This window comes from Schistocerca gregaria, chromosome 1 (assembly GCF_023897955.1).
Source record: "Schistocerca gregaria isolate iqSchGreg1 chromosome 1, iqSchGreg1.2, whole genome shotgun sequence".
NCBI classification, from domain to species: Eukaryota; Metazoa; Arthropoda; class Insecta; order Orthoptera; family Acrididae; genus Schistocerca; species Schistocerca gregaria.
Window position 1 is genome coordinate 542,159,783 of NC_064920.1, and position 20,387 is coordinate 542,180,169.

Genomic DNA, 20,387 nt, shown 5'->3' on the forward strand with positions numbered 1-20,387 from the left:
CGTACGGCCCATTGATGGTGGCATAAACACGCTGGGTACACGGCTTTTCCTCCTTTCGCGTCTGCGACGTTCGCCATTACTGTCTCAATGCAGGACCGCTCCCGGCTTGTAAAGCTGTATTACAAGAATGATGACTGTGCACACGTTGCTCTGCAGAACTTCCAGACACTGAAGGGTTTGAAAAAAGCCGTTGGTCCGATGGCTGCCGTGCGTCTGGATAAACTGATCTGGATAAACAGGTGTGCAACCTGGTAGAGGGAAGAATTGAATTCGAAGTCAGTGGAAGCAGTGGCCACAGCAATGCTAAAATTACCAGCCGCCATTTCCTTACAGCCTGACTTACCCGACCACCTGACCTTAATCGGTGTGTCTTCTTGCTGTGGGGATGTCTGAAAGATGTGTTCAGTGTTCCGATTGTGCATTGAAGGCACGTATTGCGCAACAATTTCTGAACGTGTCCCCAGAAACACTTCGATCAGTTGTGGAACATGTGTTACTCGATTTCAACTTGTTTCAGAAAACGGTGGACAGCATATTGAACATGTTTTGGCGCCAGTCCCACGGAAATAAGTCATCCGATTTGATTTTGATTCATGCTTTTTATGCGGTTTTTGGCCTCAGGACAATAAAAAGCCGATTGTTGCCATCCGATGCGGTAAAGACATTGTCGTGGTGGATGGGCTTACGTAAGTAACAGTATACCACCAGTACATCCATGCATACTCAGTAGTACAGTTTGTTTAAAGTCGAACGTACACCTTAGTAGGCATTGTTGTATGATTCATTTGTAATCGACCTCTATTAAATTTTAATGCTTACAGCGTCATCTTTTGCTACATTTTGTAACTATTTATTTTTCTTCTGCCATACCTTTTCCCCGGTCTCCGATAGTATTCCGTTGTAATTTGACGTCATTATAATTAAACTTTCAAACCGCTGTATATGTACGATTTAGGAGACAATCTGAGCAGCCGTCTTTGGTTGTTTGCAGATGATGCTGTCGTATGTCGTCTAGTAAACAAAACGGTTTAGGTAAGATATCTGTATGGTGCGAAAATTGCCAGTTGCCCTTAACGAAAGATCTAAAAAAAATTGAGGTTATCCACATGATTTCTAAAAGGAATCCGTTAAACTTCGGTTACACGATAAATCAGCCAAATCTAAAGGTCGTAGGAATTGCAGTTACCAACAACTTAACCTGAAAAAATACAAAATGTTGTGGGAAGGCGAACCAAACACTGCGTTTTATTGGTAAAACATTTAGAAGATGCAACAGATCTACTTCAGTCCATTAAAGGTATTCGCAATTGCGAATGTGGACAACCACTAGCTGTAGAATGGAATAACGACAGCGAAAATTTGTGCTGGACGGGAACTGGAACCCGGATTACCCATTGTAGCGAGCAGTTGCCTTATCATTTGGCTATCTGTGCACTACTCACGGTCACACGCAGATTTCAGTATATCGTCAACCAAACCTGTATAAGCTGTACTCGTACGTCCATTATGTATATTACCGTACAGGTGAGACATTTTACTTGAAAGTTGCTTGCCTGGTATCGGCGGATAAATGCGACATTGCAGTGCCTGCGTTACTCTGAATTACGATGCAAAGTTTCGTTGGACATGCCAATACTATGCTTGTTCGCCTTGTTTTGGAGTACTGCTGTGCGGTGTGCGATCCTTACGAGATAGGATAATCGGAGCACGTTGAGATAGTTAAAAAAAGGCAGCACGTTTCGTACCGTCGGAAAATACGGGAGAGAGTGTAATGGACATGACAGGATCTGGGATGGACATCATTAAAAAAAAAAGAAAAAAAAAAGAAAGAGAGAGAGAGAGAGCGTTCCTCGTTGCGGCTTATCTTCTCACGAAATTTCAATCACCACATTTCTCCTTCGGATGCGAAAATATTTTGAACTATCATCGTAAAAAAGAGTATCAGAACTCGCATGGGAAGATACGATGTTCCGCTTTTCCGTGCACTTTTCAAGAGTGGAATAACAGAATTATTGGGAAGTTGGTTGAAAGAACCCTCTGCTAGACACTTACGTGTGATTTGCGTAGTAGACATAGATGTGTTGGATTTGTATACCGGGGGGGGGGGGGGGAGGGGCGGGGGGGAGGACTTCTAGAGGGAGAACAATAATTGATTGCAGTAAGCAGAGTCAATTGGATGAGGAGAAGAAAAGGTACAACATACACTACCGTGGAGAGCCGCGTCAAACCAAGCCTTTTCCGCTCATGCTTTTCGGAAGTCATCAGGTATTTTTGCTGTTATCCAGTAACTGAGGGAAAAGTGCCCACTGAGTCGGTCACTATTTTAGTAATTGAATGGAGTAGTAGTTTTATGCCAGACTAAGTTAGCGAAGGCTAGTTTTAAGCCTTGAGATTATAATACTTATCGAGTTCACACTTTAAGAAAAAAGAAATGGTGAACACACGCTTCTCGTGGTAGTACCGGCTATTTTATGTCGATTAAATGTTATTTGACTACTATCCGAATAAATTTATGTAATGTGCATGAAAAGACAGTTGCATTAGAATTCACCATATTTAACAACAATTGAGATTTTTTTCTGTGACGTAACGGAACTGAGGAAACGACACTGGATGGTTTCTGAGGACCATATTTCGATAGATTCCTATTTAAGTCCATATTTCCGTAAGTATTGGTCTTTCACACGACTATTCGTGTTTAGATCCAAACATCGCTATGGACATAATCTAGTGTGGATTGCTGTTAAAATTTGTAAAGGAAGCATTCCTAGATGAGTCTACGACATATTGTTTCCTCCTACATGTGTCTTTCAGTAGGGCTCGTCTGTCTTGTATGGAGAGGACATGGGTTCAATTTCCGGCACTGCCAGGATTTTACCTTGGTGGAAGGACTGGAACGGTGCGGAGCTATATGTGGAGTGCCCTCCCCCCAATGTCTGGAAAGCCTGATATAGTGATGGGCTAAACCGCGCTCATACCGCATCCAAAGTCGCCATATGGCCGGTCGGCATAGCATAAACCTCTGGGTCTGATCGTAGCTCTTAGTAATAACAACAAAACAACGACTGTTTAAATGTAACAGTACGTAAAATTTGGAGGATTCGCCGGCCGCGGTGGTCTCGCGGTTCTAGGCGCGCAGTCCGGAACCATGCGACTGCTACGGTCGCAGGTTCGAATCCTGCCTCGGGCATAGATGTGTGTGATGTTCTTAGGTTAGTTAGGTTTAAGTAGTTCTAGGGTACTGAATGACCACAGCAGTTGAGTCCCATAGTGCTCAGAGCCATTTTTTTTGGGAGGATTCATTTTTTATAAATACTTCAATCAGCAATAGATTTCACTCAAGAGTTCCAGGTGTCTAAGCTATATATTTTAAGATGTTTTTCTGGTAATACATTGTGATATAATTGACGACTTGTTAGGCTCTTAGCAGGTTGGTAATAATCACCCATATTACGCAAAAAAATTCCAGAATTAAGGTTACAAATAGATGTCTTCTGTGGATTGGTTTAAGCGTAAGCTTGCAGACGTAGAGTGAAGGTTCCATCGTCAGATGGTCGTAGGATTTTTTTTCTTTGAAATACAGCTTTTTTTCACGTCTAGCAATGATTTATATATGTGAAAAATGTCAAGTTCCCCGTGGTTCGGTGTCCGCGTTAAACTGTAGATCCCACTGGAACTAATTCAGTTCAATGGCAAAAGCATATCACTTCCAGTAACGCTATATAGACTTCCTACAAAAGAAGTGTAGCTTCGTACACATACACGCCATGGCCTACTAGACCTGATAGGGTTTGTAAGGGCCGTGAAGAGCGTTAGATGTAGAGTGTGAAAGCCTTATCAGCACCTGACAGAGTGTGGAAGGGGCGCCTTTGTGGTTCTTGAGTTGGCGGGCAGGTCAAATCGTGCAATATCCAGATTAGTGGGGCATTCGGATGTGACAGTGTCCCAATATTGGATTTTGTGGGAACGTAGGACAGGCATACTCGTCGTCAAGATTCTGGTCGACCATGAGACATTTTCGCCTACCATCCGAGAACAAGTAATAGACTCCCTGATGCAACATTCTGTGTCATCCCGCACCACTGGCCGAAGAGTAGCAGCAGCCGGACTAGGGAATTACCGTCCTTTGCATAGGCTTCCGTCAACACCACGAACACAAATGACTGCGTTTGGAATGCTACCCTGACAGGGAAGCATGGCCTGCTGATGAATGGCGTTCGCATAGTGTTCTGCGATGAGTCGCGGTTCTGCATTACCACGGTTGACCCCCTCATCGGCAAGTATGACGGCGACTTGATGGGAATCCCCATTGTTGTCATTATGTGGACAGCCATCGGGTATGACTTCAGCTAACGACTGGCTTCTCCGGATATGTGTGTGAAGCTATGACAAACCTGGATCAACGTACATAGTGTGTTTTAGCACTATGCTCGGCCAACGATGATATATGCTTGATGACAGTAAGAGGAGCTATGGAACCTGTTTGTAGGGAGAGGGGGAGGGAGGGTTAGAGGAAACGACACGCATACGAAATAGACATGTGGTCCACAATTATGTATGTACTCCACAAGCCATTGTACAATGCATGGCCGATGGTACTCCGTACCAGTACTGCCGATTTTCTGTTGTATTTGATTAGCGTGTTGAGCGAGGGAAATACGACTGGGGTGTGTCTCGATACGCACCCTTATCTGTATCTCATTGTGTTGATGTCAAGGCGATGTGTATGATGAAAGCCAAAAGCGGCAGTATTGTTGTTGTTTACTAGGTCTCCAAATTTATGCAGTAGGGTTTCGCGACTAAACATCTCTGCGATATTTTCATATGGACCATACCGGCCCATTGCCATCTTAGCAGCGCATAGCTCAAATCGTTCGATGTCTGATGTCATACCTACTTTTGAAAAAACTTCTGTAGAATGCGTCGCACAAGCATTTCGTAGTTCTTCACAAAGAAACGACGCACTTTCTCAGAACCTTCGTAACACTCCATTTATCGTTACCGTTAAGTAAGAGACCATAAATTATAGTGTTATATACTCAGATACCTCAGCTGAAAAATACTGTCAAGTTCTGATTTGTTTATAATTACTTAAATACTAATCACAGTCTATAGTGTGGCCCTTTTGCGGTGGATGCTGAGTGCAAAACCTTGCAATTGTCTGGCAACACATTCGCTGCTAGGATTAGACCCCGCCTCTCCCTGGGCAACCAGCTTTATAGAAGAAACGAACGTTACCACTACTCTCAACACTGCACACGAATCAACAGTATTTTCACAATCTGTATATGGTTGAATGCACAATACTGTTACGTAGCTAAGGTTGGAAACATTCCGTGGCGACCCTAAGTCAGCCAAACCGAATGATCTTAAAAGGGGCACCTTTAAGTGTCGGATTAGTAGTTTTGCAGAACGTGAAAGACACTTAAAAAAAATCAGTAGCATGGTAGGAATTCCTGACTTCGATGCCCCTGCTTATCCTTCGAGGTGCTTCGGGAAGCTTTAGTCATGAAGGCGTGGCGTACAGTGTGGAGGTCGTCGACATGATACGCCGGTCGGTGGCAAATGTTGTGTAGTGTGCTGATGCAGTCGGTGATGTCAGCCGCTTTGCGTCACCGCCTGACGCGGCGTAGCGCCGGTTATTCCAGGCACAGGTGGACTGGCAGCTTCTGGCGCGTGCATGGCGCGCTCTCCATGCAGAAGCGGTAAATCGTGTTGCCTCAGCGTCTGATCGTTTAGAAACGAGGAATCAGCGACGATTACACTATCCTCGCGTTCCTGCGAATATACGTGATTATAAATCACGTGTGCTCCCAGAACAGTTATGTGACATTTCTTCTGGATTCGCGTATTAACTCTCGCAATACCGTGGGGAGAGACGTTCTTTATGCCCACCTCTTGGAAATATTGCGATTTACTCAAGTACATTATATTTTAAAATTTTGGAAAAATATTATTGTTGAAACTTCCTGGCAGATTAAAACTGTCATCCGGACCGAGACTCGAACTCGGGACCTTTGCCTTTCGCGGGCAAGTGCTCTACTGTTTTTTGTTGTTAGTGAAGTTTTCTTCCAGATTCTGTAAACTTTGACATTTTTCTGTTAAACCTAACCTAAAAATTTTAGTCGTAGTATTAGACGTTACTTTTCGCAATGGATGTCATATTCAATATTTTCAGGTTCAGGACCCTGCTTACACATCAAAACTTTTCTAAAACTTAAGAAAGCAGTTCGTGAGAAAAAATGGAAATTTCCGACGAAGATTTTCGTTGTATGATTTTTTACGAGTTTCATAAAAACTGAAGTGAACGTAAATGCTTGGAATCGCTTCGTTCAGTCTTTGGTAATCTGCCGTCTTCAGGAAAGGCAGTCTACAATTTGAAGAATTTCGTCTGGCTGGCCTCCGTCATTGATGAATTCCGTGAAGCTCTGCCATAATTGGTTGCTGTTCCAAAAAATATCGATGCTGTGTGCAACATGATTTTAAAGGATCGACATATGACTTAGCCTGCCATAGAGGTATCCAGGCATATCGAGGACTGCAGCATATTTGATTTTGCTGTGACTCAATACACCATCTTCAGTCTTTAACTGACGCTAAAGCGAAAACTCAGTCGTATATATATTTGAAGTTCACCTCCACCTCCCTCCTCCCCCACCTCATTTAAGGTCAGTAGATGGTCTACTGAGTCACCGAAACTGCTTGGAATACAGTAAAGTAACACCAAAGCAACGGTTGTAGGTGTCTCATTTTATTACACAAGTGCACGGCCAAAGTCAATCACAAAGACGGACATTAAAAAAAAGCAGTATTAAAATGTATTTATTTCCAATCAGTCGAATTTCTACAGACAAAAATAAAAATCCGGATTTACCCCGGACATTTGTATTGAACAAGGACGCCCTTAAAACTAAGACAAATCCGGGGAAACCTAAAGCCCTAGTTACACCGGACACGTTCGTAACATTGCTTTATTTAGATCATCAAAGAATAGTTGATGCTAAATGGTATACAATAATTTGTCACAAGTAATCGATGAAATTATTAAAATAAACTATTCATGTCGCATCTTTCATTTATTTATTTAGGCTTTAGGAAAGATTGACCACACGGCCAACAATAGTTACAGCAGTACAGAGTCAACATAAAAACTCCAGTAAAAGTAAAATGACACTGGAACCTTAGCTTTGGGGATAATACAATATACCTAGGAGATTATATTACGTAAAACCCTATCCTTATAATGTTTTCATATGAAGTATGTTATTCAAGATAGATTGAGCATACATATACACTTAAAAGTTCTCAGTTTAAAACGCACAAAGGCATGACACGTTATTGTAACAGGACTGTCTCAGTTTACTTCCGCCATGTGGACCTACTCGTATATTTCCAATTTTAAATCTGTAAATCAGCTTTCTGCCAGTATTCAGCCGCCAAATTTTATGTATTTTCATTAAATCTGCAGAGTAAGGAGTAACACTTGTATGTAGAGCAAATCCCTTCACAACCGGTACTACTTCTGCTTCCTTGTACTTAGTGCACAGCAGTATCACGTAGGTCAACTGCCACGGCAGTTCCATCATTCTTCGCCGTGAGAATGTCGGCTGTCACACGGTACATAAAACAGTTGATTATTTGTCGGACAAAAGCATAGAATTGAAACGCCTTTACACGTATTCACCTTATTTATCGCCTACTACTACTACTACTACTTTTCGTTTCCTTACGCCATTACAAAAAATTCCGTGGGCCGCTGATTTCATCACTACAAAAAGCCATTTAATCTTTGTTTTTAAAATACCAATATCAAAGTGTAAAAAATAATTACATAATTGACTCGATCGCGAGCAGAAATTTATAAATTTTATAGACGCGTATTTTGATAAACAATAAAGGATTTGTACCAGAAATGTTATTCAGTCTTCGTAATTTTTTTTTTTAACTTAAAAGGTATGGCCCTCGTATTGGATGGCATTGTGAGGGGGTGAAGGATATTGTATAGCCATAACAAGACTTGACTGTAGTAACCAGGCTCAAGTACCGGTTAGTGCAACAGTGCAGAGATGAAGTGACTTGCACATGGTAGACTAACAAGGGGAGATGCATGAAACCAGTCTTCGAAGACCACAACCCACCTTAATAATTCAGTTTAAGCCTCATTTTGACACATGGCCCTAAATTATTTCGCTCTCCGCGTCTAAATGATACCTGGACGGCGAATATAGCACTATTTCGTCATTCTCCGTAATGTCACAAATCTGTAGCCATCTTGCTCCACGGAGTATTTTATTGTAATAACGGGAAGAGAGAGAAGACAACCTGCCTCTGGAATGAGCACTTGTGATTGGTTTACACTCATTGTTCAACCTTATGTACGTACATTTATTATTATCATTACTGTTCCAGTAGGTTCGCCAGTAGCTGCAAAATGTTGCAGCAGTTCTGTTTTAATGGTCATAGACAAAAAGTAACTTAATCTTGATAAAAGTAGCAGTGATTGACAGTGAAGCATGGAAGGGGGAGATTGAGGGGGGGGGGGAAGATGTCAGTACACGTTTGTTTGTGCACACTATACGTTTGCGGCAGCAACATTTGGGTGTTCTGGATACTTTAAAGCGCGGTATGGGTATACTTAGTGTAGCGGTATAGTCAATTTTTTGCATATTTCGGCAACTGTATAGGACAATCTGTAGCTTAAAATAAACACGCTGTACGGAGAAACAGTTCAACCAACGAAAACGAATCACATTGTTAAGTTATTGGCCGCTACTCGCTAGTGTAGGGTTTGCAGAACGATCTGGCAAGCTGAACAGGGCAGAAGCCGTGAGCCAGCTCATTCTGTGGTTGGTTATTGCTGTGGCAGCTGTCAATCACTTTGTTATTCTGATCTGGAGTATATCCCTAGATCTCTATCTGCCTAATTCAGTTCATAAACGTCTGAAGATGCACAGTGTCCCTCCAAATAAGTTTACATCAATTACTCATGTCATGTTATTTGCCCAACCACCCCGTATCGGCAATTCATTGTGTCCTTTGTTAGGTTTGGTGTTTTTTTTTTTTTTTTCGCATTGACTTGTTGCAGGACGTCTTCATTCCTTACTCGATCAATCCAGCTGTCCATAATGTGGTTAATATTGAGGGAAAAATTAAATTCCTCGTAATCCCAGTTACTTAACAAAGATCTTACATCTAGCTGCTAAGCAAGATACCTATGAATGAATATGAAACTATTCATAATATCCGTGACAGGAGTTTCTCGTATCATATATTCTGCAATAATGCAATTTATTAGAAGCTTTATTAGAGACAGCTATGATAAATTGTCCGTCATACAATTTTTATCGGAAAGAATTTTACAACAAAAAAAAAAAAAATAGGAATGGAAATTTAGCATATTATTCAGTAAACACTTATATATTTTTCTACTGCCTGGTCCTATAACCAAGTTTTCTTGCGAACAGCGTGCTCCATACGTCGGGTGGGTGGGGGAGGGGGGGGGGGAGAGGCGATGCGTCATACCAAAGACAGTCTCTTTTAGAAAACACGACGTTCTTCTTGAAACAGGATAATTGTCCATAAGCATTGAAATATGTGTGTGGCTTGGCCTCACGTCGGGCAGACTGGTCGCCTGCTGCAAATCTTTCAGTTGACGCCATTTCGGCGAATGATCTGTCATCATGAGTTAAATACTTAAAACACGCACATACATTACTTCATGCATTCCACATAGCCACCTCCCCTTATTGAATAACACGGAAAACCAGTGGTAGAAACTGAAGGTCGAATCGCGTGTTTCAGCGCGAGGGTATAAAATTAGCATTGGCACTTGAATCGTTTCTGTCTGCAAATTTTAACAAGGGAAGGCAGAATAATGAAGACAGAGAGAGAGAGCGATATCTGTACAATTTTTATAGCACTGCTCTCCCCCCCCCCCCCCCTTTCCCCCCGCCCCCAACCCACCCGCCGCCGCCGCCTCTGGCCCTCTCTCTCTTACGCACTTTTGTTAGCTTTTCTCCATTTTCAATTAAATCTATTATCGTACGTTGATTGTCTCCAAATGGGTAAATTATCTCTCGCTATAAATCTGTAGACGTTTTACGGAAACCTCGTAAACATTTAGTTTTACGCGATAGTATCTTCCCGTAATAACCCTGCGGAAGCTTGTAGAGTTTCAGGCTGCTTTGTACTTTCTCCACATCTGTATCATTAAATTTGTTCATATACGGCAGCACCTAAGCCAGTCAATTTGCGTCCTTCTTTCAGCATCGACTGCGTTGATTGTCAGTGCATTCCTACCTCAGGAGCTTAAGATGTGTGTATAAAACCGTTCTTTTCTGTACCACATAAACATTTGACATTTAGCATTGTTACGCCTGCTTGTAGCTCTCTAAAGCAAGCCTTGATCTTCACAAGATCGCGAAGTAATCGTTATCTGTTTTTCTGTTTTTGCATTCTGACACGGGATATCGGAGTACCTTTATCGCAGTTTTGTTTTTTGCGATATGAAAGTTTGTTATCTGGCTCAGGCTACAGGATCTTCAAAGAGAGCCGGCCGGAGTGGCCCTTGCGGTTCTAGGCGCTACAGTCTCAGGCATGGATGTGTGTGATGTCCTTAGGTTTAATTAGTTCTAAGTTCTAGGCGACTGATAACCTCAGAAGTTAAATCGCGTAGTGCTCAGAGCGATTTCTTCAAAAACATGACTTGTTTTACCTACGTTGTAACTACTCTCTCTCTCTCTCTCTCTCTCTCTCTCTCTCTCTCTCTGTGTGTGTGTGTGTGTGTGTGTGTGTGTGTGTGTGTGTGTGTGTGTGTTACTTACGTTCTTGCTAGCCACACTGTAGAAATCGCAACATATTCGGAAATAAAACAGCCAATAGTTGTGGCAAGCAAAAATACTCATAAATTCCTGTCTATCCACACGCCCCGAAGGTTGCGATATATTCGGGAGACAAGCGAGAATATAAATGTCATTGCTCCTCGTTTTACTCTCACAGTCGGCAGTTTAGTCTTTAATTTTTTAATCAGACTCATTTGTGGCCGGCAATATCGCGTTGACGTCACGAGTGGTGACCCCAACAAGTCGGCTTATACTATCTTATAGCGTGTGGCCCCCCAACGACAAGGTTTTACTCGCCTGCCTCCCTGGTTGCTCCAGAGGCCCAGCATCCTTCTAGACTTGTCGGAGAACCGGAGGAACTGCACTCCGGCGTTTGTTTTTACCTCCTTATTTTACGATATTTTAAACCAGCCTCCGGACCATGTACCTGTATTCACAGATGGCTCTAAACAGGGGGACTCTGTTGGTTGTGCTGTTGTTTTCCCTGGTCGAGTCGTCAAGTTACTGCTTCCTGCGGCGTTTACCATCCTCGATGCCGAATTGTTTGCAATCTTGCGGGCATTGGAGCAGATGAGATGTGTTCCCAGTATTAAGTTCCTCGTCTGTTCTGACTCCCTGAGTGCCCTTCAGACCATGCAACACTTGTACCCAGCGGATACCGTCGTCCATAACATCCATGATGCCCTACTCCACCTGCAACGGCAGGGGAAGGTGGTTTCCCGGGGCACGTGGGTATTAGGGGAAACGAACTGGCGGATGTGGCTGCCAAAGATGCGTGTTCCCTCCCTCACGTTGTTGAATGTGCCGTCCCCCTCCATGCTGTAACCTCCCTTTTGGGTTTTCGTGTTATGGATCAATGGGAAGAGGAGTGGCTGGCAGTTTCTGACAATAAGCTGCGTCTGGTAAATGCCACTACGCGACCATGGCGTACGTCCTACCAGTCATACAGGCGGGATGAGGTTCTCCTCACTCGCCTCCGCATTGGGCACAGTCCCTTAACGCATGGTTTTTTACTCCGGCGGGAGGACCCCCCAATCTGCAGTGCTTGTTGCGTCCAGATTACTGTCCGCCACATTTTACTTGACTGTCTTTTATTCTCTGACCAGAGGGCGGTGGTTTCTTTGCCACCGGATTTGCCCTCTATTTTGCAAGACGACGCAACGACTGTGGTTAAGGTCTTACGGTTTTGTGTCCTGTCCAATCTGTTGCCTCGGATTTTAGGGAGAGGGTTTTAATGTGCTGTTGGGTGACTGGCTCACCCAGGTTTTAGGTAAGAGGTCCGCCAGTCACGATTACCTCCTTGTTTTCCTTCGGTTTCTGTTCTCTTTTCCTTGTGTTTCCTTTCCTTTTTTAGTGTGTTTCTTCTCCTCTTGATTTGCCTCTGTATGTGAGCATTTGGAACTGCGTCAGGCCTGTGTCTTTTAGCCGTTCCCCTTGTTTGGTGTCCGTCTTCGTCCCTTCACCGCATGTGTTCCTGTTTCTATGCGTTTGGGCGCTGATGACCACGCTGTTTAGCGCCCGTAAACCTCAAACACACACACACACACACACACACACACACACACACACACACACACACACACACACACTATACTATCTTCTGCCGGCATATTCGAAGAAAGTCTTAGCGTACTCCCTCACCAATTGAATGGAAGGCAGAGGCAAACTGGGCCCATCTAGAGTAAAAACCACCAAGGGGATCAAATCAAATTCTGCATGACGACTGCTTTGTAGGCTCGATGCATGTTGAGAGCGAAACCCAGCCATTTCGAACTATACCAGCAACGATGTCTTTCTTTCAGTCCGATCACACCTCTCAGAAGTGTAGAAGCTAGGAAGACTGATCGAGATAAGAAAGATATCTTTGAAAGAATGTTGGTGAGACATGTTTTGGGTCCTGTCTAGGGTGATAGAGAGTGAAAACTGTCGATAAATGGAACGCTGTATGGCCCGCACCGTATAATAAAACTCGGTTGGAAGCAAGGGGACCCACTGGGGTAGCCGCTTGAAGTTGGTTGCGAAAACATAGCTGTGGGAAGATTGGTAAAGGAATAAGGAGAAGTCACTACGACAGACGAGAATTTGCGGTTGAACCTGGAAGAGACTATTCGGACATCCCAGGACTGTAAAAAGATCACTAAATCGACAAGTTGGAGGCAACATGTTAAAACACCAACGGCGACGAACATAGTATGACACACAACTCACAAGTGCTATCCAAATCATACAGAAGTAATGTGCCCCATTACGGTGCCATTTCTTGGGTGATATTATGTGTTGTTGTTGTTGTTGTTGTTGTTTTTTTTTTAAAAGCAAGGAAACTGATGCTGCATCTGTTTGTATTCTTCACATTGATTACGTAGCTCCAGTCTTATACTGCATGTGTCTTTATAAATCTGATCTGATAAGAACTAATTCCAGAAGGAGGGTTGGTAGCAGATGGTGCTCATACAGCTGTGAAGCACGTTGGTGCGCGAGAGAACACATTTCGTGTCTGGCGCTCGTTAAGTTTGGCATGGGAAGAGAGTCGTTATCGTGTCTGAAGGCCGCACGTGACGCACGCAAATCTGTCTCCTCTGCATGCGGGCTTCCACCTAGCAAAATGTTGACAGATAGGCGGCCGAGGCAGCGCGCCAAGTGCCTTACTCCGTACTTCCTGTAATTATATGAACTGTTAGAGGACAGACCGGCAGTTATGGTGTAGCGATTGAGGTGATCGTATCAGTTCAAAGTTAAATTCTTTTGAGATGTATAATGGGTGTTCCGTAATCTTCGGAAGGTGCCCGGGTCTATTTTGACTCACAAGGTATTTTTTGTGCTCTGTCTTTTGAAAATATTAAGTTTTCTGTGGAAAGGAGGCAAGGGGGAGCGCAAGCCATTGCTTTTTGCTATAAACAAATCAGTTTATAAAGTGGTTTTCTACTCAGGTCACTTGTTTTCGATCTATAAAATTCACATATTTCGTTTTTCTTCCCAAGATAATGGCCTCTTATACAAGATGATGAAACGGGAGACACGCTGCTGAATTACGTCTGATAGCGATGTAGTTTCGGAGGATGGAGGTCATGTTTCGGAATGCAGCTTTTTATTTTCACGAGAAGACCTAGATGATACACCAGAAGAAATGTTAATCAATTTTGATTTCAAAGTATAAATCAATTGAATGGAAGACAGAACCCCTACCTCAACTGGGACGGCATTCAGCGTGTAAAGTTCACCAGGGATGCTGCTTCTCTCACTTCTTTACTTCTAGGTTCTTTTTCAATTGATGGAGGAAGGACTAATTTGAAAGCTGAGTATTAATTTGAAATGCGCGAAGACACCCATGAAAACATCATAATTACCCATACCAGTGCTGAAGAAACTCTTTCGTATGGAGATAAGAGGAAAAATTTGATGTTCTTGAGGAACGCAGATGTCATCTATGTGGAGAAACTGATAACAGAATTTCGGTGAAGTGTAGTAAACGTAAAAAAATTCACTTGCAAGAAACATCTTACATACAGATGTCAAACTGTTAGTAAAGGATAGGCATAGGGGTAGTACATCAACGCTACAGCATCTCTTGTAGGTTACCTGTTGGAAGATATCTTCGTCAATTCATTTTCCCATCAATTAACTGGTCGCCGTGAGTTTCTAGGTAGAGCCTTCCATTAGGGGTGAGCTGCCTTGAGTAGCACCTATGAGTTACGTTCGCAGATATGTCGACGATATCTGAGAACGCAATAGGCCATCAGTTTGTCTTCTTCGTTACTATACAGTTCACCATCACCTTCCTAGTGTGACTGCAGGTTTTCCTTCGGTACTATCAGTGAAACGAATACCGACTTTACGGACGACGAACACTGGGAATAACATGCAAAAGATGTCGCGATTAAGTATAACTGGCCGAACTGCCAAATCCTTTTAGTCAGAGAGTTAAATTTAAAGCCAGCCGAAGTTCTCAATTCCTAGTATGCTAATAAGTCTCTGTATCTGTTTTCTCTCTTGTGAGGACGGCAACAGAGTGGAGTCCAATGACTCCAGAAATAACGGAAAGTTTAATTTTATTTCGGCTGTAATTAAGGCATCAGGAGTGGAATGTAAGGAGACCCATCAGAATACGTTGAAATTTAGTGCAAAGCTTAAGACGATCGGAAACAGAAGAGGGCAAGCTGGTCTTCAGTTGGATTACACATTGAGAGCTTTATTACATGATCTGCTGCCAATTACCAAATAGTAATATAATGTATATGGACGACTCACGACGAACATTTACTTCCTAACAAGGATATATCGTTCCCCCTGCTCCGGCGTCCAATAAACCGTGAATTTTACAGTGAAGCAAGAGCCCAGAGTTTAAAAACAATAGATCTTAATAATCCTTATAATGTTACACTCTCTTTTCATTTTTTATGTATGTAGATAAATATTTCCGACGGTTTTGTAAGAGTTATATAAACTGTGATTCAGACGTTGAAGAGAACCGTCTGTTACCGACTAAGCTATATTCCAGTTTTTTCCGCTTCTTATTTAGATGTTTGTGTTACCCTGTACCTAAAATTCGTTGAAGCTGCAATAGTAAAGGCTAAATGATAATTCACTTTTGCTGCCTAAGTTTCAAGCTGGAGTCGTGCTGTCAGATCTCTTTCTACGCCGGTAGAAAACATTCCCGTCAACAGTATTCGAAACGGTGACAGCAACTTTTGAAGGTAGGAGGTTATTTGTGTTTTGCGCTTTTTACGTTTTGTACTTGTAAATAGCAGTACGCAAATGAAGACGATGTATGGGTATTGACGTGTTCAGAATAACAAACACCCATGGCTTGCACTCCGGAAAAACAGGGCTAAGATCGTTTTAAGTGTATTTGTCTGCAAACTGGCTCTTGTTGTGTTCGATATTTCACCAGTTCATTTTGAATTCCCTTCTTTACTATAAACACGTGGCGTCTTTTTCTCATTTTTAGTTGATGTTCTTGTAATTCAATCATATATATAGACAGCTGCGAGGTGAATTGCTTTTAATTTACAATAAATTTTGGTCTTTCAGACCGTCTTCGGGCACCAAACGTTCAGTTACACGTGTTCGTATTATGATCTTCAAACATTTTTAACAAGTCAGACTGTGTCATAAGTTCCATAAACTATAATTTCAACCAAAATCTCACCCTAGCTGTCTTTAATTAGCGACATGAACTGCTCATATCTGTCTGACACTACTTTTCTAATTCCCCCCTGTAACGTATGTTATAGAAAAGCCATATCAAGGTTAAAAATATTTAGTTTTTTTCCAAAATGCGATTTTAAGGAACTTTTGAGACATAGTGACTCGATAAACGTGTTTAAATCATCATGTGAACCCATTTACATTGTTGTGATATTTTTCTATCTGAAGATATTCTGTAGCCTACGCTGGAAGCTAGTTCTGAAATAAAAGCAATTAACCCAAGAGCTGTCTATGTGTGTATACGCACCAAAGAGTTTAATGCCGCACTTATTAGCTCTGGATCGTCTCTTAATAAAAATAAATCTTGCGAAGCGAAACATTATTAACACTTGTTTGATATTCATAATTTTGTCCAGGTTTCTCAGAATTCCAGAATCGCTAATACAAGAGAAGCGGTTGTGCGCCATTTTTCCAGTCACGCCATATAAATGTGTAAGCATCTGAGGAGAATATTTATTCTGATTGCGGAATTATGACAGGGAGAGAAAGCGCATTCGGGAAAAGTTGGATTAAACTTCCTACCCTGATATAACAGCCTTAACCTTTCGTCTCTTTCCTTAAATCACTTCAGGTAAACGTTGGGCAGTACCTTTCGAAACAGTCCGGCAGATTTTCTGCCCCCCCCCCCCCCCCTCCTCTCTCTCTCTCTCTCTCTCTCTGACAGAATCCACGAAGCCAACCATTTTCTTCTTTTGTGACGAGCCGTCTCTCTCTCTGAGAGAATCCACGAAGCCAACCGTTTTCTTCTTTTATGACGAGCCGTTCTATATCCCGCCAGCTTTCGGCTGTGACGTGTGAAACAGCTGGTTGCGTTAGTTCCAGTACGTCGGACAGCTTAAACAGTCTCGTTAATTCCCGGGCCAAACCCCGCAGCTTGTCTCCAGATAAGTTCTGTTGGTTTCATATTATAATGGTACAGTAGCAAATGTAAAAATGTATTTGTATGATGTGCTCGATGCTGTGAAAATGATAGTTTATCATGTTTCTATGATACTTATCTACCTCTGTGGTATAAAACTATGTACATAGTCCAGACAAAGAGGATTTGGATTTTCATATTTGCCTTAAAAATTAAATTGTTATGTTCTCTTAATTTAAACAACTTTTATGAACAAGCTTTCATAAAACATCGATAATTAAGAATTTGTATTTGAAATAGAGACAGAAATTTCGCGTCGAATATGTAATTAGAAACAAGAAGACGTGCATTATTCACAAAAAAGATAATGAGTTTTATAATTTTGAGTTGTGGGTATTTGAAATTGAACGAGAAAACAAAGGATGCTGGGGAGATGTCGCACGAATAACCACATTTACTCCACAATCCATTACGCTACCGACTGCGCTACATGTTTAATGTAAGTTTGTTCAGCTGCATTATATACCACACTGGAAAACTTCAAAGTCGATTTATCCGTAAATTTATAAGAAACGTTAAGAACAGCTATTTCTCGGCACTTTTTAACAGTGTTCGACGCGCGTGTTTCACTACGGAACAGAATGTAGCCTCAGCCATTTTCGTACTACGCAGTAACAGCGCGACCATCAGAGCACAACGCTGCAGAGGCTGTGGCTGTACATGATTTTTGAAATAAAAACTACGTAGCTAAACCGTGATTAACCCTCTGCTGGCAACATGAATAGTACAGCACTGATTGGTAACAATGGAGTACAGCACTGTTTGGTAACAATGACAAATCACCCCCCCCCCCCCAATGTTTTCATTTGTAATTAATTTAAACACTATATAACTTTAAGAGTGAAAATTGGTCCATTGTTAGGTACTGACATTCATATTAACATCTAAGCATTTTATTGTAATTTAATACCGATTATGAGGACATTGTGCATAAAGAAAAACAAGATATGCAAATTTCTTTTATGTGATCATAGTACAAGTTGTTTTTAGTTTTTTGTCTTCATCTGTAGAGCACAAAGGACATCTTGCTTATTTCTGCAGTTTTGTGGGTTTCTGTTACTGGATCTCGAAGGGCTTTTTTTATCTTGCGATATATTTTGTAACAACACCCGTGGCAAATTTTTCCGTAGACGCCACTGTGTGTGTGGTAAAGCAAGATTAGATCAAAGACTGATCAGAAAATCTCTTCTTCTGTTGCTGTGATTCTACGAAGAAAAGAATAAAGAATAGAAACTAGCCAGCATTGCGTACGACTTGAAACAAAGTATGCATGCGTGAAATACATCCATTCCTCCTTGGGTACTATTATAAAACTCTACGATCTCTGGTTTCTTTGTTGTCTGATAAACATCAGGAGCAACATGCATACTAGACAAAAGTGCTACAGATTTTCCCCTTATAATCCAATTAATATCTCAAAATTATGTTCTGATTGTACGAGGGTAGGTCAATTATTATCCGCAATTTAGTCATGTTTTTGTTTATTTTGGTAGTACTGTCGTTTTACGTTGATGACGCATGCTTTGTTTATTTGTTGTTATATCTTTGCAACTTTCAAGCTGCTAGGTTAGGCCGGCCGCGGTGGCCAAGCAGTTCTAGGTTCGAAGTACGGAACCGCGCGACCGCTACGGTAGCAGGTTCGAATCCTGCCTCGAGCATGGCTGTGTGTAATGTCCTTAGGTTAGTTAGGTTTAAGTAGTTCGAAGTTCTAGGGGACTGCTGACCTCAGATGTTAAGTCCCATAGTGCTCAGAGCCATTTGAGCCTTTTTATTTTTATTTATTTATTATTTTTTTTCCTAGGTTAGCTTCGTTATCGCTGCCGTGCTGTTAATCAAGGCTGGTCCGTTTTTTGTGGTCGGAAGGCGTATCAGGAGCCGAAATTCATCGAAGACTTTCGGTACAGTACGGGAACAAAGTGTCTACGAATGGACTGAAAAATTCCGCAATGGTCGCTACAAGTGTCCGGACGACCGTTTATCTCCACAAATGAAGAAACCATTGAGCGGGCACGTGAAATGATTCTCTTAAGACAGACGATTAACTATTGACGAAGTGGCACATCGTCTGCAAATTAGTCTCGGTTCTACCTACGAAATCATTCACAACAGACCTGGGTTTCATAAAGTTTGTGCAAGGTGGGTCCCAAAACAACTCAAACAGTTGCATAGACAAACGCGCTTGGACATCTGCAAAACCATCATGATCGCTATGGAACGAAGGGGACAACTTCTTAGACAGGATCATTACTGGTGACGAAACATGGATCCATCATTACGAGTCTGAGAGTAAACGGCAGAGAAACATCCAAATTCGCCGTGCAAGAAAAAGTTAAAGACCCAACAGTCCGCAGGAAAACTGATGCTTACTGTTTTTACGGACGCACAAGGCGTGCTGGAAAATTATGGGGAAAGGGGCACAACAATAAACAGTGTACATTACAGTGTGATGGTTACTGCCAGGCTGAAGCCTGCAAATCGACGCAAACGCCGAGGATTCCTGTCAAAAGGTGTTGTGTTGTTGCCGGACAATGCCCGTCCGCATACATGGCTTAGCCACAGCCTGGGGGATGTTTCCAGAATGAGATTTTCACTCCGCAGCGGAGTGTCTCCGCAATATCCTTTCTTTCGGGAGTGCTAGTTCTGCAGGGTTCGCAGGGGAGCTTATGTAAAGTTTGGAATGTAGGAGGCGAGATACTGGCAGAAGTAAAGCTGTGAGGACGGGGCGTGAGTCGTGCTTGGGTAGCTCAGTTGGTAGAGCACTTGCCCGCGAAAGGCAAAGGTCCCGAGTTCGAGTCTCGGCCCGGCACACAGTTTAAATTTGCCAGGAAGTTTCATATCAGCGCACACTCCGCTGCAGAGTGAAAATCTCATTTTGCATCCTAAATATAAACTGCGAAATTTTTGTATACAAGGATCTAGGATGTGTTCTCGGGTAGCGCACAGACTCAGTCATATCCCCTTTTTATCCCTATGTAATTCATTCGGCGTCATGTACTCAATCACCGTCAATTCCAGACATTTCTTGACGGAATCGATTGTGGATTCGGTGACTTACCTTTTCACACAGCAATGAGGTGGCTCAGCTGCAGTAAAGTCCTGTTTCAGTTTTACAAGCTCAGAAACGAAATAGATGATTTATCACTGAAAAACAAAACTAATCCACAGCTGTCAGATCCAGCCTAGCTCTCAAAGTCATCGGATTTCGCGTTGAATGAACTGAACTTGAAACCTCAGGAAAAGAATAACCTGGTGTTGTGTACAGAATCTTCAAAATGTTTCGGAGAAAGCTGTCACTGTGTGAAGCACAACTGGAAGGTGAAAATTTTTCTGGTTTTCATGTCAAAGAGTTTTGTGCTTCAATCCACGAAGACGTCAACCATTATTTTCCGAAAAAAATATTCATGAATTGAAGAAGCATTTTT

The 20,387-nt window shown here is 42.2% G+C and overlaps 1 protein-coding gene and 1 non-coding gene across 4 annotated transcripts in view; both read left to right on the forward strand.

Moving 5' to 3' along the window:
* The window catches only part of LOC126355773 (trafficking kinesin-binding protein milt), a 374,105-nt gene that overhangs the window by 34,991 nt on the left and 318,727 nt on the right, over nt 1-20,387 (forward strand). The window lies entirely within an intron of this gene.
* Nucleotides 19,698-19,772, forward strand: Trnas-cga (transfer RNA serine (anticodon CGA)). Its single transcript has one exon. It is a non-coding gene; the product is annotated as a tRNA-Ser (tRNA).